The sequence below is a fragment of the Diprion similis genome, chromosome 4, assembly GCF_021155765.1.
Source record: "Diprion similis isolate iyDipSimi1 chromosome 4, iyDipSimi1.1, whole genome shotgun sequence".
NCBI classification, from domain to species: domain Eukaryota; kingdom Metazoa; phylum Arthropoda; class Insecta; order Hymenoptera; family Diprionidae; genus Diprion; species Diprion similis.
Genome location: NC_060108.1, coordinates 22,006,021 through 22,031,042, shown reverse-complemented (window position 1 = coordinate 22,031,042; position 25,022 = coordinate 22,006,021). Strand labels below are relative to the sequence as shown.

The following is a 25,022-nucleotide window of genomic DNA, read 5'->3' as shown; positions in this document are numbered from 1 at the left end:
ATTATCGAATGCGATCGGAATCTCCGAGAACTCGGATGAGTGAGTGACACTTAAATCCAGTTGCAAATGAAAGAGAAAATATTTGAGAAGGAGTTGATTTACAGAGCGAGTGAGGCTGCAGAGCGGAGGTGGAAATCCCTCGTAGAACATTTAGGCACCCGCCACGTCTTGGGGAAAGAGCCCGTGAGCCGGGTCGACTGTTTATGGGATTCGGTACGCGGCGAGGCGTAGCGTCGAACCACAAGCGCGTCAAATTGTCGGGAAGGTGTGAATGCGGGGGTGTCGGGGGTGTGGAGAGACTAGGATAGGGTTGCCGATGCGCCCCTGCCGCGTTACCCGGGCGTACAAGTGGAAAGACCCTGGAAAATTAAATTAGACAGTCTCTGCTTCCGAGGATTGCTCGCGGTTTCATTTCGGTCTCGCGATATATTTTTCACGGAACCTCTGCGAATGTCGCGATCCTTCCAGAGATGCGAGGAAAAGAATAGAAAAGGGTGGGTGGGTCCAGGTGGGGATTTTTAGTCCCACTTCTTTTTTTTTTTTTTTTTTTATCAATTTACTTGTTTTTTCAAGCAGTGGATACGGCATGGTGTGTTATTATGGTGTCTTGTTACTCCTACGGGAAACTGCTGACATCCGCTAATACCTTGCGAAAAAATATTGGTCATCTCGAAATCTTGGAATTACTGTACCTAAACCTGTTCACTGATTTCACTTTTCGAATAATACCTGAAACGGTTTTTATTTTATCTCGCGTCGCTTCGCACCTATAAACAATCGATTAAAGTTATTCCACAGAAGGCTTAAGGAATATTTGTTGATGTATGGCTTATTTAATATTTCACCGTTTTCTCTCCTCGCTGAAATGAAATGTGCTTGTCGACTAACGGTTTCGTTTTAACATTTTTTCGTGTAAACTTTCGATCATTTCAATAATTTCAGACTTCTTTACAAGGCTTTCCTCAGTAATATACATATTGGAAAGAGGCCCGAGAAAAGGAAGCTTCGAGCGTTCTGAGCAGTGTTCTCTGTTTTTCAATATCCGTATGATTTTTGTCACGTAGGGACACTCGCGTATCTTGGCTTCTCCATTTCGTATCGCGTATGTTTTTTTTTTTTCATACGCACGTACGAGATAGCTTGGCACCATCGGACAATTCAGAGTTTCTTCTTTTTTTATATTTTTACCTCATGTCTCCACTACAATATAACGTAGGGAATGAATTAGTGATGTGTGTGGGCTAATTCAAACGCCTAATTTCTTTATCCAGCTAAGGTATAGACGCGCATGGAACTGTCGTTGAAAATGGGCAGGTCCTACATAAGTAGGAGTTTGCATGACTGCTGGTGACCCTGGATTTCAGGTTATTCGAAGTTGGATTTGTGTCACAGTCTGGCCACCCTTCGATTTTCCGGCCAGGTTGACGTTCTCGACGTGTAAATGTCGAGAAGTTTGCGAAAATCACTAAGGTGTCATCAGAGAAAAAAGACCATCAATTCTCATACAGTTTTCGCGATTTTTACCGACCGGAAGCTATTCGCAGTTGATTTAGTTCAAAGCGGAAATAATCAGGACAGAAACTACATTGACGGTGAAAACTCTCCTACACGGTCGTCGCGCAAAGCGGGATCTTGTACAGCGTTTACATTATTAATTGAAAATTTGATGGTTCTCGTATAAGTTGGGAGAAAACTTTAAGAAGAACCGGAAACTTGGGTAAAGGGGTCGCCTAAGCATCGGCCAACTTGCACGAAACTCAGACTGTAGACTCTACGGTGTAGGTACATGTATAACAAATACAAGGAGGTTGGTGTGCCTGTTCTGAGCTCTTGCAAGGTACGTCTGTATGGTATGTGCCGTGGTACCTTCACACGGGTTCTACTACTTCGGTAAGTACTTGCACACTACCGAAATCTCGAGAATGTAATTAGAGGAGTTGGCCGAGGTGTTGGTGGCTGGAGATTCCAGTAATTACATGGGATCTCCGACGCTTTTCTCAATGCCTCTCTTTCCGCTTTTGCCTCGATTTGCTCTTTTTATTTTCACACGGTGTATACCGAGCTCTGTCGCTCCGCAGCATCCCGTCCCCGCGATTCTCGTTCTCCCCGCGCCGCAACAGTGACGCAAAATAAGAGAACAAAATGTGCACGACCTCGGCGAGCGGCGTAAGGAAAGAGAAAAAAAAGGAGGAAAAAGGAAAAGAATGGGAGAGGAGAAAAGCAACAACAACGAAAACAACGTAAAATAGAGAAAGAAAGAGAGAAAGAAGAAGTGGAAGAGCGAATAAAAAAGGAGGAATCGCATTAAGATAGAGCTCATGCCATCTCTGGTTAAATGGAATTTATGTATACGCGCAAGTTCCTTTTTGTAAGAAAACGGTGATGTTGTAGGATGTGTACCTCCTGATAAGATTCAAAACCCTACTTCCATCGCCGACTCGCATCGGCCCACTTTTTCCTTCGGCGACACAAAAGGCACCAGGAAATGACGGAATGACCCTTAGTTATAGCTGTGACAGGGTGGAACTGACTTTGATAAGCCAAACGATAATACGAGAACTATAAAGTATCGAAAATGTCCCATTTCACGTTCTATGGTATCATGTATATGCATATACATACATAATATACATATAAAACGATTTCCATGCGAAATTGGCCATGAAACTGACTGATCCTACTCCGAATTTCTCTGCTGTTAAAGATGAAGGATATATATATATATTCAAACTTCCGTATCATGTTTTGTCTTCCTTTTTTTTTTTTGCAACTTTTCTCTCTTAGCGCAATTTACCGAAATTTCGCGCGAGGTAATAAAATTTGTTTCACAGGCAAAAACATTTCACCTTGTTCGCTAAGCTGATATTTCACGCGCTGTAATCGTAACTATTAAATTATATAATTTCTGATGTAGATATTCGGTATAACCGGTTATTGAACTTTCAAACGTAGATACGTGAAACATCGGTTATACGCATGTATTTTACCATAGAGTGTATAATAATAATTTCTGTGCAATGGCTTTAGGCTCGTGCGATGTCAAACACTCGCACATTCCTCCGCATTGACGGGAGAATTAATACAGGTGTACGGAGTATAAAAAAAAAAAAATAAAAAAAAATAAAAAACTGCCTGTCAGATTTACTCGTCAAGCAAAGAGTAATCCCCGTTGGATTAGCCATGCTCAAACAGACTGAATGACGAGCGTTGCGAGATTTGTACAAAGGGTTGGGGGTTAGCCGTAAAAGACGAGGTCACGATAAGTGACAAGCCGCGGTTAACGTACGGTTTTCAACCCCTGGTTGACGATGGACACTAAAAATTGCTCGCGTCGTTGAACCGGCAAGCCGTTTTCCTCTAGGGTAGCGTGTCAAGGTACCGTACAGTGTCTACCCTATACCCGAAGCAGCGAGGACACTCGATAGTAAATATGAAATGCTTGGTTAATCTAGATGGTGATGAGCCACCTCCGAGTTCCAGGCAGGCCTCGACTCTCGACTCGTCCTGGGATTTACAGTGCCGCAATAACCTGACAGACAGCGACGCATTGTTGCAGAATGAATATATGTGCTCCGTGGTAAACCTCCCTTACGCGTTTGATTCTACCCCTGATACCGCCTTTGCTAAGCAGGGATTTGCCGTCTTTGCAATACCTACGCCTGCATGAACGACTCTGCGAGTCGTTTCGCACTGACGCTAATGGTTTGAGAATTCATTTCTTTCTCTTGCTGCGGATACACCGATGATCTATTTTTCCACAAGGATATCAAACTTCCGAAGGAACTCTTCTCGAGAATTAAAAACCCGCGATTCTTACCTCCTGAGAATCGCTTTACGAATGTTGGATGGATGCGCTCGATTTGCAGCAGAAGAAGCGTTTCTGCAAGGAATAAGTGCACGGGTGCAATCGTCGATACATAAGCGGAAACGACTACGGGCCGACGTGCTAAAACGTCCGCAACACCGCATTCTCAATGGCGACCGCGATCTACGTTTTAGTTGTATCTGCTTGATCCTTAGTTCTAAAATGAACGAAAAATAAATTTGTAGCGTTTAACCCTCTAGCAATTGGTTTAATTCATTAAAAAATTCACTATTTGTACCGTCAGTTCAGAATTTTGGAAAACAAAAGGGTCAATAATTTTGGTCTAAGCGTGTCAAGTCTCAAGCTGATTCAGACTTGACACGAAAATGTAGATCTAAGCGGATGGATAATTCTGAGATTTTTGTCTTTGGCTCTGAAAGGAATTTAGGTCAAAGATTTTTTAGCCAGTCGTGATGTGTCGGGGTCCTAGCTAGCGCACGTTTTAAGTTAAGGGAGAAACCACTTAAGTGGGGGAGTCAGGTAATGGGGGTCAGTGAGTCACGTTCGAAACGAACGCTCTCGGGTTTCAGGGGGTAAGGAACGTGCAGGGGCCGGTTTTGGTCTGCCTTAGTCGCGAGGTACGCTCAGTGATTCCGATTTGACGAGAAGGTTTATATAGACTCTGGACTTTATAGACGCGAGGCTCTCTCTCTCTCTCTCTCTCTCTCTCTGCTTTGCTCTGTAATTTGGATGCTTTTGTTCGGCCCTCGATGGGTTTCGGGCAAGCGACGACTGGACTTGAATTCTACTTTCACATAAAACTGAGCCTAACGGAGGGTAAAATACGCTCGTAGAATTTTGCAATTTTCAATATCATGAAATAAAGAAAAAAAAAAAAAAAAAAAAAACATAACGATATCAATGAAAAAAACGACGAAAAAACTTTGGTGCAATAGATGAAAATTTCTTTTTTTCCAATTTCACCGAGTCTATTATTTTTCTTTGAGATTGAAAAAATAGTGAATAATACTGGGTTAAACATAACTTGACACCGTTGCTCTCGGGGAGCGATCAGTTTACGCCCAGCCGTGATTGCAATCATCCCCTACCCAGGCTTCGCACCTCCTCTTGGGTTCACGGCCGCGAGACGTGTACATTGTATTGTACATATGTATTTTATATACACATCCATGTACAATACACTTTATATACATGGCGAGAGAGAGAGAGAGAGAGAGAGAGAGAGAGCTATAGAATCGAGAAAGTGGTAATCTGAAGCTCGGGATAGGTACACCAGGGATAGCCAGGGTGAGTTTGTTTCGGGGTTTTACTACGGCGTTAACTTGATTCGCTGCCTCCATCTGCCACCCTTAACCTCGAATCCCCCATTCGCCTTTTCCCTGCTACCGTCGTCGTTCTCATCCCACCGACAGCTAATTATTGACACTATTACCTCTTGCAACAGACGCGGAGCTCGATTAAGTCCTTTTTTTTCATACCACCCTACTTTCCGTGCACGGATTTCTTTTACACCGACGTAAAACTCGATTCTGTACTGCATGGGACAGAGTTGATTGAAACTTGAACGAGCGTCATCGATTTGATAATAAATATTTATTGCTTCCACGCGAATACCAGCGATTTACATATTCAATAAAAACAAACGAATTCTCTCACCTACTACACCACGTTTTTGAAATTTTAGGTGATGCGAAAAATGCATTACATGTATATATTTATGTATATATACTTGTTTTTAATAGAATCTTCATTTCAACTTCTGTTTCAACTTATCTGGCATATTCGTACTGCAGCATGGAAAACGGCGCGGAATCGTTTCCTCGAGAAAAGCGCACAATATTCATAATTCCAAGTTTCCTTGGTCAGCGGATGGCAGCGGCTGACCTCAAATATGATCAGGCTCAAATCGAATACGGGCAATATCGATATGGCACCAGAAACGGCTTGCCACACTACTGCCTGGCCTGCCTAGAAAATTGCTGTCGCGAAACTCTATCGCTATGGAATAAAACAAAGACAAAAAAAAAAGGGAACGAAAATCTCACCGTGTAAAAGCAGAACCAGCTGTGGTGGTTGAAGCCGGCAGAAAATCACCCTTGCTTGGTCGATAAAATAGGAAAGGGTTACGAAGTTGGTATACCTTTTTTAACCGATTTTTAACACACGCATTTCGTTGTGCTCGAAAAGTTTAAAATCACGATTCTCGAATCTATGCAATGATTGTACATAAAATTTCATTTCAATTATAGAAAAAGTAATTTGCGTGAAAGATATTGCTGAAGGAAAGGGAGAATGAAGAAAAAGAGTGAAACAAATGACCAACGTTGAAAGCACGCACGAAGGGAAATCGATATGGTGATTTTTGTTCTGTGTTTTTTTTTTACAATACGACCGCCTCTTTCCTCTTTTGAGCCATTAAACGGTCTGAACTTCGGTAAATTAAACCCGGATTTAATTTAATTATACGGATTCCTGGCACAACGTTTCCCACCCGTCTCTGATCGTGGTTTCTCTCCGGCGATCGAATTTTTCTCTTACCTTTTTTTTCCACTTGTATTTTGCTCCAACTTTGTCTCCCGCTAAGTTTTTCTTTTTCAACTTCACCCCTTTCTCTTTTATTTATAAGGTCCTTCTAGTTTCTTTTATTCATATTTTCCCATCATTCCTCTTTCGTTCTCACCATCTTTAATCAAACGGAAATTACTCGCGCAGCGAGACGTTCCCTCCGCGAAACGGGGTGATCGGGCTCTACGGTGGAAAAAGTTTGAATCGGAATTTGTTGAATCGAATCACGTTCTTCCCGAAGCACGCCCGAAAGCACGACTTCGCTCTCGATCCGGCAAATGCGCGCGCCGCAAAGCGTCGAAGCTACCGAAGCTCAGCGTGAATAGCTCAAGAGTCGAAGATCCGCGAAAGGACTGGGAGGACCTGTTGGGGGACACAAAGGAGCGAGGAGGCAACCACCTCGAGAATTAATCGTCCGAAAGGTTCGTTGGTTGGCAGGGCGGCGAGGCACCCGATTATTTACCGGATGCCTTTCCTTTCAGAGCTTAAACTTTTATTCGCCAAAAGTACACTTGACGTACCCAAGAGCGTGAAACTCCCGGACTTACCGGCTTCTGGATTTAAATTTTGTCACGACATTTTTTGTAACTTCTCATCCTCGATAGGTGTAAGGCAGTTATATTTGTGTAATGTGATGTACTTTCCTTGTTAGAAACTACATCAACAAACGAGTTTTTGGATAATTGAAGTATACCTATGTGTAATTGTGAGATGAAGGCCCGTTACCACGTTCTAGACATTATATACAATTTTAAAAATTGTTTGAACATTCCGTGGGATAGCCATTCGCTATACCTAAGCGAGAAGTCAGGCGCCCAGTCAAGGTGACAGGGAGATGAGATGGAATTAAACATAGCGTCAAGGGCCGGGAGAGAGAAGTAGGACGAGGAGGACGCGGAGCAGGAAGGTATCTCGTTTTGGTCTTAAATTGCAAGTTTTCTTATTTTTCGCGTCGCTTTGCGAGACGGACGGTTGTCTGGTTGGCCGGTGGATATTGAAGAGGACCGAGAAGGGGCGAGAGGCGAGGCTGGTGGTTTAATTCCAAGCTCATTTGTTACGCGCTCCAATCCGGTCCCGTAATTCTGGAAAACCACGCGGCCTTCGTCGGCGTGATCTCGTCTCCGAGTCTGCGGAAGACGAAGAGAAGAGGGACTTCGCTGCTGCAGCGGCATGGAGGAGAGAAGAATTGGCTCTAAAAACAGATTGCACGACCCCAACCAGGGCCACACCAATTACACCAGACGGCTCCAGCGATCCGGGTTACCTACGTCAAGTCTAGACCGTAAACGAAGCCTCCGAGTGTAACCCTAACTCTCGTTTCGACGCCCTCGTCATCAGCCGCAGAAATTATTACAGTTACTTCCCACACCCTCAGCCGATCTGTCCTGCCGGCACGCGTCATACTCGGGTTACGACCAATCATGTAACCCCCTAAAAAAAAAAAAAACAGAAGAAAAAGCACGAGCGTGCAGCAACGCGAGCGACAGTCGCTGCTGCAGCGGTGATATTACCGCCAAGTCGTGCCATGGGGATTCCTGTATCAAGATTTTATAATCGCGTTGCACCATCGAGTGCAGGAAATGCAAATTCCTCGATTTGCATATCGTTCACTTTTAACGCTCCATCGTGTAGGTATGTATGTATACCTGTATACCACCCTTCGTTCGTACAGCCACTCGAAGTGAGCTCCGGTTCGGAGCGAGCCACTGATATGAATATACCGAACGGAACCGCAGATAATGAAGAGTAAAAAGTGTCGTCCGACGTTTCGTGATATTGTATTTTATGAAACTCCCCGTTCCACGGTAGTATTTCAATAGCGTGACGCCGATACCGACCGCCTCAATTGTATATACGTGTATGCCAACCACGCGTCGCGACGCTTGTCGTTGATATTAACTTCGGCCCAAGCGAAGCGACGCGACGCTTCGCCGTTAACACGGGACACCGACTTCGACCGACTTGAAGATTCAGGTTAAACTGACGAACAAAGCACCCTTCGTTCGGTCGATTCGATTCGTGACTTTTCACGTATAAGTCACATCGAGATATCGTCACAACAGACATTGAAACGATCGTGGATTGCGTGACTTTAATATGTGGAGAAATTGCGCACGTGCCGAAGAAGCCGCAACCTTCCGACAGTCACGAAAAGGTTCGGGGACCGCTTTCCACTGTTGACAATTCATCAAAAACCTTCCACCGGTTATCCGACGATGGGCTGAAGCTCGTTCATGCTTCTAACATCGGATACCAATGTACTCTAGTCTACTCGTGCAACTCTGCCGCCGTCAAGAAGCATCCAGAGAAGGTATAAGCTCACGGAAGACACTTCCATTACCAGTTCGTCAGAGTTTCGGCAAAGTTCGCTGAGTTTGTGAGTCTCGTGGAATCCGAATAAAACGAGTGACATTCGATGCTGGCACATCGAATCACGGTTTTGTTCAGTCTGCATGTATTGTCGTAATTTGGTTTGACTTGGTACTCTAATTTGCACATCGTGAGAGAAACGCGATACGTGTCGAGATGAAGCAGTCCTCCAAAATACCATCTTCGAGACAGCTTTTTGCTGTCATAGTGAGCTAGCATCACGGTGATATACTTGAAACAATAGCCAAGACGCGTATTTGGATCGAAAACAAAACAGAAAAAAAAACAACGAAACCTACCACCTGGTTTGATTTGATTGATGTAACGTATGTATAACATCACCTTCATCCATTAGGTTGAATTTGTTGGAAGCGTAATATGATTCGACAAATTGACCTTCGATCGGCTGGCGGAATGGTTCGAAATCAGTGTCGATTTGGGAAAACCAATTGAATCAATTGTTACCACGTGCGTTTATATTGAATGTGAGTTACACTCGACCTCGCGTGAATCACGTAATTCTACAAGTGTTCCGGTCCGGCTCATCAGTCCTCGGTTTTAATTACAGCCGGTGGATAATAGCCGAGGACAAAATGGCGGTAGGTACGCAATTGATTGCAATCGATTTCCTCATCCGTGAATACACGTTCAATGTATGCGAGTCTCATTTATCGGAACACGAATCACCTGACTCAATAATTGGTTCGGTCTGCGCTGATCTTTAATTTGAAATTCGAACCTTGTATAATCCTGGGATGTAAACTATAACGAATTTGAATCGATCCTTTTCTCCTGTCAGTCGACCAGTTGGAAAAATTGTAGTTATAGCAGCCGGTTAAGGGTGCGTGTACTGTCTATACTCCGTCTAAGTGAATTTTCACAATGGCTCATTTTGACAAAGTAATACCCGTCGAGTATGACAAAGTTGAAATGTAATATCATAACTTTTGTCGACGAAAAGCATTCGCCGAGAGTTTCGCATTGGCTCGACGACGCGCGGAAGGGCGGGATAGACGAACAGGGTAAATCATGGAGTGAAGAGGCCTGGCAAAGGGAGACTGCCGGGAGTTAATATCGAGAATTTAGAGCGTATTAGGTCGCCTATTTGACTTAATTAGTAGTTGGAGCAACCCTGGCCCCCCTTTAACTCTCCAAATACCCGAAACACTAAACAGCGTAGCTATAGCTTACGCTTTGGCAGCCATGGCGTGCTTCCGCAGCTATCTCCGGATCGACGACTCGTACGAAAATAACCATTCGCGTTCCGAATTTCAACCAAATTACCATCGACTTAACCAATCGAACAAATACCGCCTCTGTCCGCGCCGATTCGGCCTGCCAGCCCTCGTCACAACTTGACGTGCAGGGTGCTATGGACACGAAACGCAAATCCTGTCGTCTCATCACGGTACCTACACTATAGAAGCTAGTAACCCCTCTCCTTGAGGGTGAAATGGCACATAATTCGGAGGCAGAAGTCGCCTCGCACTTCGCCATTTCACCTGACAAATACAGCGCCATGACCCAAGGATCGACAAAACGAGTTTGTCTCCTAGGATGGACCTTCGCCGCGAGGATCCCAAGGGCGAAACAAGGGTCACCTTCGGTAGGCATGATAATCCCGTTTGCACAATAATGTGTCTATTTAAATTTATACGAACGTCCTCGGCGTCGTTTTATATGAAATTTCCATCCTCTTGGGCTTAGCGAAAGGACGATCTTCAACACTGCCGTGTCTCGGACTGCCGCCTAAGGACGGGGTCACCGGGCAAAGGGTGATCGAATGACCTTGATACCACTAAGCATCAAGAACTCGCTGACACTCAAGGCTTGGGAACTCGGAGTCTTGCTCCAGGTGCAGGCGGTGCTGGCTCAGACCTCTGGTGTTAATTAAAACAAGGAGTTATTGGGGTCTGAGGCTGCGAGTGTCGCGGCATACATTAACTCTGACTTCACGCTTTAAAGCAGTTGATAAGGTGGCGCCGGTCTCTGGGACGTTTATGTACACATGCATGGAGACGGGTGGATGTATACATATTTGCTTATAACTAACGAAGTGAGCGCGTGTCACGTAACTACGTGCTTCCATAGACGATGCCCCTCCATCCAGGGTTTTCAAATCCTTTCGGGAGGTTGGTTGTCACATTTTACTGGGCTTCGTCAACAAGATTCAGGAGAATAAGACGCGACGTACCAAAATAATCTCAGGAAGCTATAAAGTATTACAGGCGAATCCCAGACGTGTTAAAGTACCAAAGGATGTCGGATCCGGCCGAGAGAATACAGAGAATCCGAATCTGAAAGCGGTTTGGCATTTTTCAGAGATTTGGCAAATCCGCAAACGTGTTCCGCGAAGCGGAACAAGGCCTGAAGATGTGATTAAAGAAATATTAAGATCCAAGTTATGGTAATTAGTAATTGGTAGTTAAGAATCCGAGGCTTAGGGGATCGTGGAACTTCAAAGGAATGCTCCGGAGAAGTAAATGCTTGTCCACCTCGATGAGCAGGAAGATAAGAGATTTTTGTAAGCTCCGCAAAGCCCGCTACTTTGGGTTCGGATGGTTTGCGAATAATCTCCCCGCGATTGTGGAAAGTTTGCTCGGCGAAGACTAAGCCGAATTTGAATGAGCCTTTCTTACGTTAGATTCGTTTTGATATTTGAATGGTAACCGTTTTCAATCTGTTCACGGTCTGGTTACATCCAACCGCCTCGGAAAAGTTGCCTGAATAATTTATCGCCGTTTCATGCTATGATCGTTACGGTACATTCAAAGTTTAGCTCCTCGAAACTTTGCGCGCGAACCGTGAGAGAGTAAGGGGTGCAGTATATATGTAAATTTGTTTGATATTCTTCGGATACAACGATAAAAATGTATAGCCGCAGTTATATTGCGTCAATTCGCACGGTGATCCGCGTCTATAAACTCGGTGTATCGATACTTTACGCACCGTTTGAACCAATTTTATGCTTCCCCGAATTCTAATACCCCTTGAATACCGTACCGAAATGTTAATCAAACCTCGAAGGATCCTGATTGGCGCTTTCGATGAATCCGCGAATCTGGGATGATTTTCATTTCACTCGCACCCGCGTAGAAATTCGACCGAGTGGCGTTCGATGAAATTGGAAGACCGCTTCTCTACTTCCATACTCGCCGTTACCCGAAATCAGAAGAAACTTCCCTGTCGCCTAAACTTATCGTTAGCTCTGTAACAGCTCGAAACTTTTCCTCCGACTGCATCAGCCCATTTCCCAAAAGTTTTAATCGCCCAAATGAAGGAACTTGTTACGTAATGTGTACTTACGGATGTGCCTTACCCTCATACCTCTTCGTTCAACATTCAATTCGTTTATCGGGGGGGTACATTCTCGATCAACTTTCTTCTTTTCCAGCCTAGTTCGCACTTTCGAAGGGGAAGTCGAAGACTTTCCCTCCGACGAAGAAAGAGCCAAGAGAAAACCGCCGGCTCAAGCATTGCTGAAATAAATTATCCGATCGCTTGATTTAGCTCGATTGAGCGTTTGCTTAAAGTCTTGCTGCGGCACCATTTGCAATCACTTGTACGTACGTATTGCCGTTGGTAAAGACTTCGGAACGTTGTCGAAGGGATCTCTGGATCGGCCTCATCGGTCCACCGTCTCATTTCAACCGTCATCCAAAAAAGGCGCTTGTACAAAGACGTTCCTGCCATTGCGACGCGGGGAACAAAGCGGTGGGTCGCGTGCCAGTCGTGCCTTACGGAATTAACTTTGCGGCGGGCAGAGAAGAAGGGGACAAAAAAATGAAGAAAAGAAAAACACACACATACACACAAGGAAAGAGAGAAAAATTCCCTACGAGCTAATGGACGGCACATAGCAAATGGAGAACAAAGCGCTTGACAAAGCGTACGGTAACTGACCGTCGACCCGCGGGAACTCGTAACGGAAATTTTTCCGCACCGCTTGAATGCGTGGTATATATGATAGGAAATTAGACGTTGGTTTAAGTTCTGTGAGGACAAAAATTTTCATTCTCTAATGATTTTCGCTGTCATTTTCTGTTTTGTTCTCGGATCGAGAGAACGATGGGAAAATTGTGTGTACAAAGTTATTCAGTGAGATTCGCGGGCCATGTTAAGGCGGTAAAAGTGCGCCACCAACCCCGCAAAGCAACAAAAATATAATCCTATTCTGGCACTCTCACCCTCTTAGGCCTAAGAAGGGTTGAACTACTACCCTAAGTATCCCTTTCCCTGGATGCCGCGGATACTTGGTAGACTATCAAACTCCTTCCTCTCCATTTCCAGGACTCAGGGTCCAGGGTTCACGGCTCCCAGCTTCTTTTCATGCAGACTTTCAAACTTGGGCTTATCTCCGGATAAACGCCGGTTTATACGCCAGGCGGTCCCGTCGCGTCCCATCGATGCTCGCTTATTAGCCAAGGATCCTGCCGCTAAATTCTCCGGATGATCCCATATCCAGGTCATCATTCGAGCGTTTATTTTACAACCTCTGTGGAGTGCCTCTTGTATAATACCGCCGACCTTCGATACGGGGATGTAAAAATACTTAAACTCCACGGGGTCAATGTTTTTTTCATCGCATTCAACATCCGAGTTTCGTTACCAAAATCGTTTTACGATTCACTATACCGTTCGGTGTCGGACATTTTCCGGAAACACGTCCGCGTGGGACAATTTTAGCCAACAAATCTTTCAGCAGAATCTCGACTCTCGCAAAAACGATTCCTGAATCAAATCGTTGCCAGTATTAGCAATTTTTCTCGCCTCTCTTTTTCCTCGTTTATATAGCCCAGCGTGCATCGGTCCAGCTATTCGTCACTTCGATAGACTGCTCCCGGTCAAGGTAGAAATACTTCTTGTAAAAATATCGTTTCTATTTTTAACTGAAATGCCCAAGTCCGCTGTACCCACGCTATCATGCGGCGAGCTACCTACGAAACAAAGTTTACGTACACGTCGTATAATTCCAACGGTTTCATGAATGTTCCTCACTCCATAGCCCATTTTTCATCTTCATCTTTCAATCCGCCTCTTGTTTTGTCTCCGGTCAACGATACCGGTCCGAGTGATTAATGTTAAGCTTCATTTCTAGAAGCAAGATACCCTGACTGTACGATATTTTTACATTATCTTCTCAGAACATGGTTAAATAGATCAAGCAGAGAAGAAACCGATCCGTCAATTTATTGGCACCGACTTCATTTCGAACGTTTTTTCAACAGTCTTGTCTGGCGTCAGGCAACGAATGGTTTACCTCGTTTCCTACAACAATTCCGAGCGTCAGTGTTCGGACCCGGAAACAAGGATGATCAATGCACAGTTGATCTTAAACACGGTCGGAACGCTGGCTCTTGATTATAACGAAGTTGCCGAGATTCGAATCGGCAGGGTCGAAATTCTGATCTCGGTTAATCGGATCAAGCGAGGCCTGAATTTGGCTGTGGATGTCTTGTATTCTCAAGGGTCGCGCTTTGACAGGGATTTGACTTTTAAATGGCGGCGTGGCAGTAGCTACACCCGCTTGTAACCGGCCGCTCAATTTCGGGAAGTAATTTCGGTTCTGACAAACGGGCTATGTCTCGTATTAAGTCGGTTGTCGGCAGGTTAGGCCCCCTCGCCCCTTAAAACCGAGATTAGGTTCGGCTAGGGCTAGAGATTGGCCCCCTAATCAACCGCAGGGGTCGAAATGTCCTGCCGGTCCTTCTCCGGGTCGCGTCCTCCCTTCTTCCTCGCTGAGCTCTCCTCTCTCTCTCTCTCTTTTTCGACGACTCCGTGCGAATGAAATTGGCACAACTGCCAGCCAATCGACGCCCTGAGATTAGCTTGGAATAAGATTGTTTTAATTAACGAGATAACGGCCGTGCGAAGTGCCGATGGTAACTCTGGCGGCTCAAGCTTACAAGTTGTACAGCCTCTTGTTCAAAATCTCTCTTTCCTTCTCAACAGTCTGAACAAAAATCTCTGCTCATCCTCTCAGACCTTAACTTTTTTGCTTTGTTTCAATTGTCGTACTTTGCGTGTCATGGTCTCGAAAATGTAACTAGTTAAGAACTGGTCTTATGCGATTTACAAATTACACTGAAAAACTGTCCGATTTTAATACTTGAACTTGTTTTCAAACAAATTGCTAGTGTATTTTATTATTTCGTCTTGAGAAAATCGAATTGATTTTATTACATTTAGGGATCGGTAAATAATTATTGTTGTATATGGTACAAGACATTTTATTCAATTCTAATTATAAAAAATTGTTGTAATTCAATAAAAACTCGTGACAAAATAAATATTTTCCTCATCGAAATTACTGTACTGGAAATTATAAAACTACTTATCATTGATTTTCTTTTTATAAAGGCGACACTGTGTTTTTGATCGGGTAATTATTTTTCTGGCATACATACATAGAATAAATCAGATTATCTTCCGATACCTGAAGAAAACATTTAAATATTAGAGGGTAGATCGCAAAGGCAACTTCATATAACAATTTAACGTTAGTATCAGGGTGCATAGATGTGTTTAATGACAGGTAGAAACGATAACCGCACACCATACTGAATACACTGAGCACCATAACGAGCGGTTAAGATATTTCGAGCAGGTGGTGTAGGAAGGTATAGTTTTATGAGAAGCTTATAGGGTTGTGCATGCACTCTCGAGTTTGTTGTTGCAAAACAGAGCGAAGTATCGTATAAATAACCGTGCGCGCCAAATTTGAAAATAGAATAACGAACGGCTAAAGTTAGGCGTCACGCAAACAAACGCACGTCTAATTATAATCGTGCGTCGAATTCGCGTTGATGCTCGTGCGCTCCGGAGAGCCTTTCTCACGCAGCTGTAAGAACATGAGAAACTTGCATAACGAACGCGAAGCACAGACGGGAAGTTATATCGCAGTCGTGCCGCCGATACCTAGTTTCCATTGCAATTAAACCGAACGCGAGCTAAATCTGCATGACTTTTTATTGCCAGATCCAATCGTGCCGATCTGCTCCGCGTTAAGCACCTTTCAGAGAATTTCATTAACCCGGGCATAAAGCGATGGATTTGAAAATTGTATATTCAAACGTCAATTCGTATAGCCGCGGACTGGCTGATCAATGTTTTACAAACCCAATCAAGATCCCGTCAACGCGGTGTTATCTTATTTCCAGTATACTTTGCTACACCTACCTTCTCGATATATTTACTTTGAAAACCTTTCCTCTGTCAATATTTTACTTCTCAGTCAAACTCAACCCAACTTTCGAGCTCCAGGCTGCATATATATATATATATCTGTTTCCTTCTCTCTTTCTCTCTCTCTCTCTCTCTCTCTATATATATATCGTATATATCTGGATGAAATTAGGTTACGTAAATAGGCGACGATATACCCTGCACGGTAGGATCGATACATACTGCACAGGTATACCGATAAATGGAATACCAGTGTAGGCGTTCAACCTGAACCGCAGAAAATCCACGTTCGATCTTATGCAAATAAAAGTGAAAAAAGTCTGAAGATGATGCATCGTTTCGTCGTATAAAGATCTTTCTCTCGTTCCACAATCCCCGATCAAATATTTCGACCATTTTTTTCAAGCCAGTCCATTATCCATAGCGATCGTTAGGCGTAGCCAGACTAGATCCTTAAATGTATCGGTGAAACGGCACCTGGTGATTCGGGAATTGGAAGGGGGGAATGAATTGGCGAGGAACGCGTGTCCGAAAATCTTTTTGTTGTGCAGTGGGGTTGATCGTTTGTAATTAAGCGTCTTAATTACGGTTTGTTGGTCGGCTGCCAGGAGATGCTGATGCGGAGGCAACGTCGAACCGCGGCGTCGATAGCCTCCTTCGACCTGACGGGGCGTTCTTCAACCCATTCATTCGCCGGACGAATTCTGATACTTCGACCGGGTGTTCTCGGCGAGGTTCGACCACCCACGCGTCTCGTCTATGCAACAGACGCGTCGAGCTGCACTCAGGAAGAGCAATCTTGAAACACGGCCTCCAGGACGTACTCCGCAGACTATTGCGCCCCGTGCCAGAGTTATTTCCGGTACGAACAGTCAGACTCCGACACGCCGATGAGGCATCGCCAACTGACGTCACAGCCTGATACGTATGTATAGAACCACGTGTACTTTCCGTATATCTGGATCCGTGATCCAGAGATTAAGACGCGACTCGGACTCCCGGATTCCGCGAATTGTCCACCTCAAAGGAACTTCCCTTATTGATGATCTTCTCGCGTTGAGTTCATATCTATTGTCTTCGATTCCGTCTGCCTATCCCGCAGCATCGAACCTCTTCACTGCAGGGCTCGTTCTACGAGTCTGTACCATTCGCCCCTCCGTTTGTTGTACTTCTTCTAATTTCCATGCACACAAGAGGGTTTTCAAGCCGTGAGTTCCGCTTCCGTACTTCGGTGTGCTTTGTTGGTCGGTTTTTGCCTTCTTTTTCCTCTTCTTCGTCTTTTTCTTCTTCTTTTACTTCTTTTTCCCTCCGACGATCTTCGAGAGGGTACCACCCCATCTAACATCCTAAAACCCCGAAACCGTTCTTTGAACGCACGGTCCTCTGTTCGACGCCTCTTGCTTTGTCTCTCGCTTCAACTCTCACGACGCCACGCTGCCTACCTCGGCTATCGATTCGCAGCTGAATACGCAGGGCGCAGAGGCAGCGAGATATTCTGCCACGAAAGCCCGAATGAATATAGATGATTAGCGGTAACGATGTATTAAATCGTCCTTTTATCTCACCGAAAAGGGTATTGAATTTCTCAACGACCCTTGAGATCCCGACGAAAATTCACCGACCGTAAAGCATCGATATAGTAGTATACGCGTGTTCACTGATAGAGCACATGTCTCACAGAGACTTGAAAATAGCGCCAACCAAGCACTTAGAAATTCTGCTTCGCGTCCCGGATCACGCCAAATTTTTCCCTGCTGATTGATACTCGGTACCTACAATGCAATAATCGTGTAGCTGTCGAGCCAACTTATATCTCCCCAGAAAAAAAAAGTCTGGGAACAGGAATACGAACCACTCGTAGAAAAAAGCCAAGTAGTAAGTGGCGGAAGAGAAATGAAGTGGTAATTGATCGTGGCTAATAGGAACCGAAGTGCCTAACTTGGTTAGGGTCAAGCCATCAGTCCGTATGGGTATACCTACTCGGAGCACCTTGAACACTGTTGCTTAGGGGGGGGTGAAGCAAAACCGTAGAGAAGCGCAAGAACCCTTCTACTTCATCAGAAGTGCCGGGCACGTCGACAGCCATTTGTCAAGCATTTCTCCTGATCGTTCGTTCCGTCTCGTCTGTCACCCCGTCAGTCTAGCGCGGCGTTTCTAGGCCCCCGGGTGATATTAATTACATCGGTGACAACTCTTGCTGCAGACACTTGAACCCCACTTTCCAGCTCTAATTCTAACCGTTGCAGTTGTGTTCCCGTGGAGAATTTTAATGAGAATAATATACGGAGATTGATGGGTATGACCGTATTTGCCTGCCGAGGAGTGAAAACCCCGGTGCAGTTGAAAACTGGGCGTAGATTAATCGCGCGAATTGCGGTTAAATTTTCGCGAAAATATTCCTGACCTGCGATCGCGAAGTTCGGTGTATGTGGGATAAGGCTAAAACAAATCGCTTTTATATTTTCGATTATTATCGATTCGACGGTTTTGCGAAACATTGTTTCTTTTCCCTATTTTGTCTTTAGTGTCGAGATGTTCGATATATATAATATATACAAAAATACACGACATTGAAGAGGTTTATCTTAGAATTTTTCTGCCAATTAGCTGTGTCTACGATCCCCGAAGCTTCCGTGGTCGCCGTATTTTTTACAATTAGTGTCAATCCCTGAAGAACGTGTAGGTGTATAATATACATCAGATATGTGTATATTACTGTGTCTCAAAATAATCACTGCATGGCTCCAGTGGTACGCAAACGTCACTTATATTCATCACTCGCCGTGACGGAGATCGACGGAGCGTAGATTTTGCATGACGTTAGGTGTCCGTTTCACTCATCGGTAGAATCTACATCGCTTTAATATTTTACCAGCTCATCTCGCTTTCGGTTGCGTCGACTCGTAGGTACCTTTGATTCCCGGAGGCTCGTAAAATCGAAGGAGGAAAAGCAAGAAAGGAAGTAAGAAAGAAAGAAAAAAGAAAGAGAGGAATCCACGAAAAGGTGCGATGATCCGATCCATTGCCGTTTTATAGTCGTCACTCGCGTTCGCCACGGTTGTCGTTCTCGTGTCAGCTCCGAGGTTCGAATTGTCTTCGAATGGCTCGCCCTTCACCCTTCGCCCTTCGCCGGCCCCTTAACCCCCTTAACCTCCCCCCATCCCCATCCCAACAAATCACTCACGATCGCTCGCGGATCGAGGGTGCCCCTGACACATTGACATTTCCGCTGCTTAGCCCTTCCTCCGTTTTCTGTCTCCTCTATCACGACGTCCATCTGGCAAGCCGACGATGAGCTACACGGCCACTGATGCAGCTCGCTCTCTCTGCAAAACCTGGAACATCACCGTCGTTCGAATCTTACCGAGGATTCGCGATCTTTCTGGAAAAACTGCTCGTCGTCCCTTTTGGGTAAATCTTACACAGAGCTTTGCTTTACACACTGTGCAGTGCGTATAGTGATCGACGATACAATCGAGATCAGTAACTTACGATTAGAGTAAGATACTAAGTACTAAAAATAATAAGTTGCATTGAGATCAATGAGAAACTGTCTGCGAAACGGCGGTAATATTATGGCAGAAACGATACGCCATTTCTCGAGTTGGATCTGCAGGGTGTAATATATCTGGAATACATGCATTTATTCGTCGCTTCGATGAGCGGCGATAGACATTTTAAAAATCGTACTTTACGAGCGTAAGAATATTCATACACAATCTGCAGTCGCGGTTCGAACGAGGGAAAAATCAGCGAACATTTTAGCGCTGCCAGGACTAAAGTGTCTTTCTACATATAAGAGCGAGCTTCGTCATGCTTGTCTGACTGCGAGATCCTCGATTCTGAAAGCTCTCGCGGATTTCACCACGTTGTATAATATCCTTGCGTTCCAGACCTCGCATTGAGTGTGTGAAAAAAATAAGGAAAGAATGAATCATCCAGCTACTCGTGGGCGAAGGAAATACATATCGTATATCTCACACGCCTAAGGATCATGACGGATTTTATTCCTGCGAGTGAAACTTAATGCTTGCACGGAACCAAAACCGCTGCTCCTAAAATTCCGCGCGTGTAATCCTCGGAGTAGCTGCTTTACGCCGACCGCGTACCTCGCTGCATAATGCAACTGGTATACGTGGATCCCTCGTTGGATTGAAACACCTTGATCTACCCTAATCAAGTTGAACGCCATGTTTGCTGTAGCAAGTCACGGCTTTGTTCTCGGGGATGAATGCCGTCTGTTGGCTGCGAGGCCTGAGGGGTTTGCGACGACTTGCGGCAAGGGAGGGATGGTCTATTGTTCAAAGTCAAAAGGTCAGTCTTAAGCTGGCTAATCTTTTCATAAATACAAAATGCCACCGAGCCTGCAAGTATACACCGTCGGCATTATGTTCAGGCGATACTTCAAATTAGTACGGCACATAAGTTTGCCGGAAAAGTTTATCACCCAAGGGTCCGATATGCTCGGTGTTTGAATGACACGAGAGGCTTTCGTCTGGAGTATAAAATGAAAATTAAATAAATTGGTAAAAATCTCCCCGTGAAAAATAGCGATTCTTGACGAGTAAACGGAAAATCTATTCAGCTGTCGTCGACTTTGTGTAAAAAGAGGGAGAACGAGGGGGACAGTAAATAAATGAATAAAAAATTTCCATGCTTTCTTTATGCCTATCCAATGGAAATCAAGTTTAGGGGTGGAGGAGGCTCGATTTTAACAGGGGTATAAAAAATGATGGGGTGTTGTAGCCGTACGAGGTGGCGGATCTCGACGCGCTGATTTAAAACTCTATTTCTGCAGGTGTTTGAGGATCGAGTCATAGCTGTGCTCCGGGGGATATAAAGCCTGTCGGCTTTACCTTCGTTGTAATTCATACGGTCTATGTGTATGTGTGTGTCTGTGTGTGTGTGCGTTTGTGTTTTTCCGTTGCGACCGTAAAGCCAAATTCAAAGGGCGAGACGCCAAACACGCGGGAAAAATTTGATGTATCACCTTGGCAAAATTTAATAAAACTGGCCAACGAAATTTTATTGGTGCTTTACTCACGCCATGACCCCTTGTGTGCAGTCCGGTCCAATATTATCGCTATAAAATACAGTCTTGGCTCTGATATCCTTCGCCGCGATTATTATACTCCGCGGGTGCGAAAATTACCGTAATGTAAACCTGCGGCTATATGCTCGCTAATAACGAGAAAATGCGCTCGGCCGATTGCCCGACGTTTAAAATTTTCATACTGTTGTATCCGAAGTATCGAATCTGATAGTCTTTCCCGTGGCAAAAATTCTATTGTATCTCGGCTTTATCGCTAGTTCAAATAGGCTAGTGGAGAACAGCGCAGTGCATTAGATATAAAAGAAGCACCGTTTCACTTTACCGGATTGAAAAGCTGCATACGTGGCTCGATTCGATCGTCGTGGAAATCAAGTTTCATCGCTGTACGATGCAACCTGCTTCAATTATTTCATAATACACACTCTGCTGGAAGAAAATCCTGGAATCATTGAATCAAGGTTCCGTGAAGAGAATTTCTGTAGCATTACTCACAATCAGTGGGGGGTTTAAGAAACAAAGCTCTAAACATCGTTCAAATTCTCGAATATCAACTAGTTTCAATCAGAGAGTTAATCGCGTTAGAGAAATTTCGTTGAACACCTTCCGTATGATAAACCGGTAATTTCCAGACGGTTGGTCGGAAGGGAAGACTAAACGAATCACCCTCTCAATATCAGGTGTGAATTGCTTCTCGAGCTTATGACTACTCCTCCTCTGATAACCCGGAGCGATGCTTACGCGACAAAGCTACCTTACGAGCGAGTCGGAAGTTCGGTTTGTATCCTTTTATCCTGTCAACCCAGGATCTGTTTCCCAAAAACCCCCCACCCCGATGTAAAAGCGAAAGTTGTATCAATTATTATTAAAATACTAGGAAGTACTAGGATGGACTTCCCACATTTTTAAATTTCATGAATACGATTTTCGTTTCTAAAAAGATTCTATATTCTAGTCCTTCCATCAATCGACAGTTCTAATTTTTTACCCATATTCATTATGCAAAACTTCTTCGATAAATACAGTGGAAGCAAAGAAAAGTGCATAAATGACGTAAACCGCTCCTGCAATCGATTGATCAGAATTTCCTCGTATCACGTCGTTAGTGACCCGAATTAGGCCACGAGAGGTCAATCTGCAGTGACTTCCGAATGCCGAAGAGTCCAAGACCTCAGCTGCGTATACCTATCTATCTAAAGGGAGTCTTTGATTCGCCGCGGAAATAAGATGTCCAGCTTCGCTGCCGCGCCATTTCTCATTTAATGTGGTTAGGAATGAACTTCGGCAAGCCAGTTTATTCAAACGTCGAGGGTAGCGCGGGGCTCAGGCACTCAGAATATACCGGGGGAAAAATCCTTCAACCTGAATTGAGCTCGATATTTAATTCAGTTCAATTAAGCTGAATGAATACGGCCGATTATAGGTACCCACGATTTCATTCCTGGAAAACGAGTCACACGTACACGCGAAAAGATGTCTATACGTGCTACACCCACGTATGCCTGTATCACGTATTTTCTCCTCAACGAGACGTGTGTGTCAAGTCTTTCCTCAAAATACATGTCACAGTCACGCTACTTGGCGCGAAATCTTCTCCGCTCTCGGTGTTGGCTCGCAACAAATATACCTAACATCATGACGCTTCGTCGTTGTTACAAGCAATTAGCAGCCGTAGTGTAAACGTCGCCAGAGACTAGCTTCGCTCTGTCAATATTTCACACTTCATATCCTGCAGCCCGGCTCTTACACACATTCTTCACATCACCGCTGCTGCACCTGCAGCGAGAAGTTCATCAGCCAAGCTCGCTTGGATCGTCTGCACTCTCCTCGGTCTTATCGTCTTCCGTTTTCATAAAATATCACACGTCTGCGACCTCTTGATGTCTTATTTTATTCATAAGACGTCTACAAACTGCAGCCGCGTCGGCTGTAGTATCTTCACTTGTATATCGATAATCGTCAGCAGCGCTGGGATGTCATTAGCACCATTTTTTGTGCACGCATAATATTATCGTACCGTTCTGGGTCGTATTGCGGGAGAAACCAGCAATACGGTATTGTAATCTGCGTTGAAGAGTGAATGAAAATCTGGGATAAATATAATCGGACGTATGTGCCGACCAAACACTGGACGTCGATCTTCCATCGCTCTGAGGCCTTTAACGAAGCTTAAGGTAATGAAAGTAAGCCGCAAGAGAAGGGAGATGGCCGACGGTGAAAGAGAAAAAGGGGATGAAAGGAGCATCGTTAGGATTATCTCTCCATTTCTTTCTCGACAAAGTGGAATGCCAAGAGGCGAAGGGGAACGTCCGGGACAACTGTGGGAGGGGATTAAAGAAGACGAAAGAGTCGGTGGATTTGCCGGTCGGATTATAAGATTAATCTTTGCGAGATAATTTGCTAAACGACCATTGTTCATTCGAATATCAGTAAAGCGAGTTTAGCCGCGGGTGTGTGATAAACAGAGTAAAGGAAAAACGGAAGAACGAGAAGAAAAGAAAAGAAGAAAGCAAAAAAAGTGCACATATATATCAAAAAACAATTCGCATGGAAAACTTTTACAATTTTCGCACGAGTAGCGACTAACTTAATACAAGTAGGCCCACATTGAACGACGTGAAGGCTTCGGTTCTATTGCGGGAAAATGAGAAAGTATAATAACATCGCAGTTTAGAAATCTCGGTATTGTTTATTTCATTTTCGCAGCAGCACTTTCGAAGCTACGGTTTAAAACCGGTCGAGCAGACGTGTAAGAGGGACTCGATGGTAGTCGACGAATGTATTTCCATTTCCATTATCGAAGGGGGAAATCATACCATTTAAATGTCGCTTTGTCCGAATCGATTTTCGGAGCGAGGCTTTCCAACGCCTTGCAGGCCGATTCCGCCTCTCGAGTTTATCCTCAATTGTACGACGACGTCGCAAAAAGGCGCACAGAAAAGTGATTTACTGCGATTTAATTAGGCGGAATGGCGTCATCGGGAACGGGAATCTGTAATCTGTAAGCTTCCTTTTTTTCCTCTTATCTTCGGGAACTTCTTCGTTCTTGCTATCGCCGTCGTATTTGAACCAATTTTTCGACACCGCACATTTTGATAAAGAACAATGTTCTCGACAAATTTCAAATCGACTCATATTTTATACCCTCGAAGAATTTTTTCGCGGAATCCTGAACCGCGAAAGCCCCAATAAAATTTCTTGAGATAGTATACGGTACATGTATATATATATATACGAATATATATTCTGTAAGGGGTGGCGTGAACGCGGGGACAATTACCACCACTTCCTGCCTCTATCTCATACATTAAAGATATGTCGCGGGAGACGCTGACAATTCTCTCCGCCAAGATTGCGTCATATGTTGCTCTCCGCGGTCTCTCTTTCGCCGGGGACTATTTGAATTTTGCATTAAACATCAATGCGTATTCTGCATATTTGGCTTTTGCAATTTCACCTTTATTGGATACGGCGCCCACCGAATCTCGGTCGAATATCACACACGAAGAAGAAGAAATCGAGAAGCAATAAAATGTACAGACGCCTTAGAAATTTTTGCAAAATCACGCGGTTAATGTTTCGTGACTTCCGGTCGATCTACATGAAACACGTGCGTTTATTACATGCATTTTTTATTGCACAAATCGAATATTGCCTCCGCTTTTATAACGTGGGCATTTCCTGATTCGAACACTTTTCCAACCTCTTTATCCACCTTCGATTATATTATTATGAATAATACTCGTATCGTACGTAGGGATAGCCGCAGACGCTGATTCAACCCGCAAACCTCGTGTCCATTGTTAAACTTGCCAGACGATAATATCGTCCGCTCCGTTTCAACGCTGCTCCTTTCATTTCTATTCGAAACTTTTTAAGAGCAGTTACTCTCTTCACCATTTCCAGATAAATATTCTCGCAAGTGAATAAATAAAAAACGCTTATCTTCTCTTTCCAATTCTCTCATCAAAGTAAAAAAACAAAAATAAACGTACGCGGTAACCACGAGGTCTATAAAAAGTAATC

General features: G+C 44.3%; 1 protein-coding gene across 4 annotated transcripts in view; it reads right to left on the bottom strand.

Annotated features, from left to right (window-relative positions):
* The window catches only part of LOC124405468, a 167,474-nt gene that overhangs the window by 90,796 nt on the left and 51,656 nt on the right, over nt 1-25,022 (bottom strand). The window contains exon 1 of one of the 4 annotated variants that reach the window (XM_046880374.1): nt 24,739-24,756. The exons of the other annotated variants lie outside the window; for them this stretch is intronic. The gene's annotated coding sequence lies outside the window, so the exon portion shown is untranslated. Of the gene's footprint in view, nt 1-24,738; nt 24,757-25,022 lie in introns of those variants that run through there. 4 annotated transcript variants of the gene reach the window in all.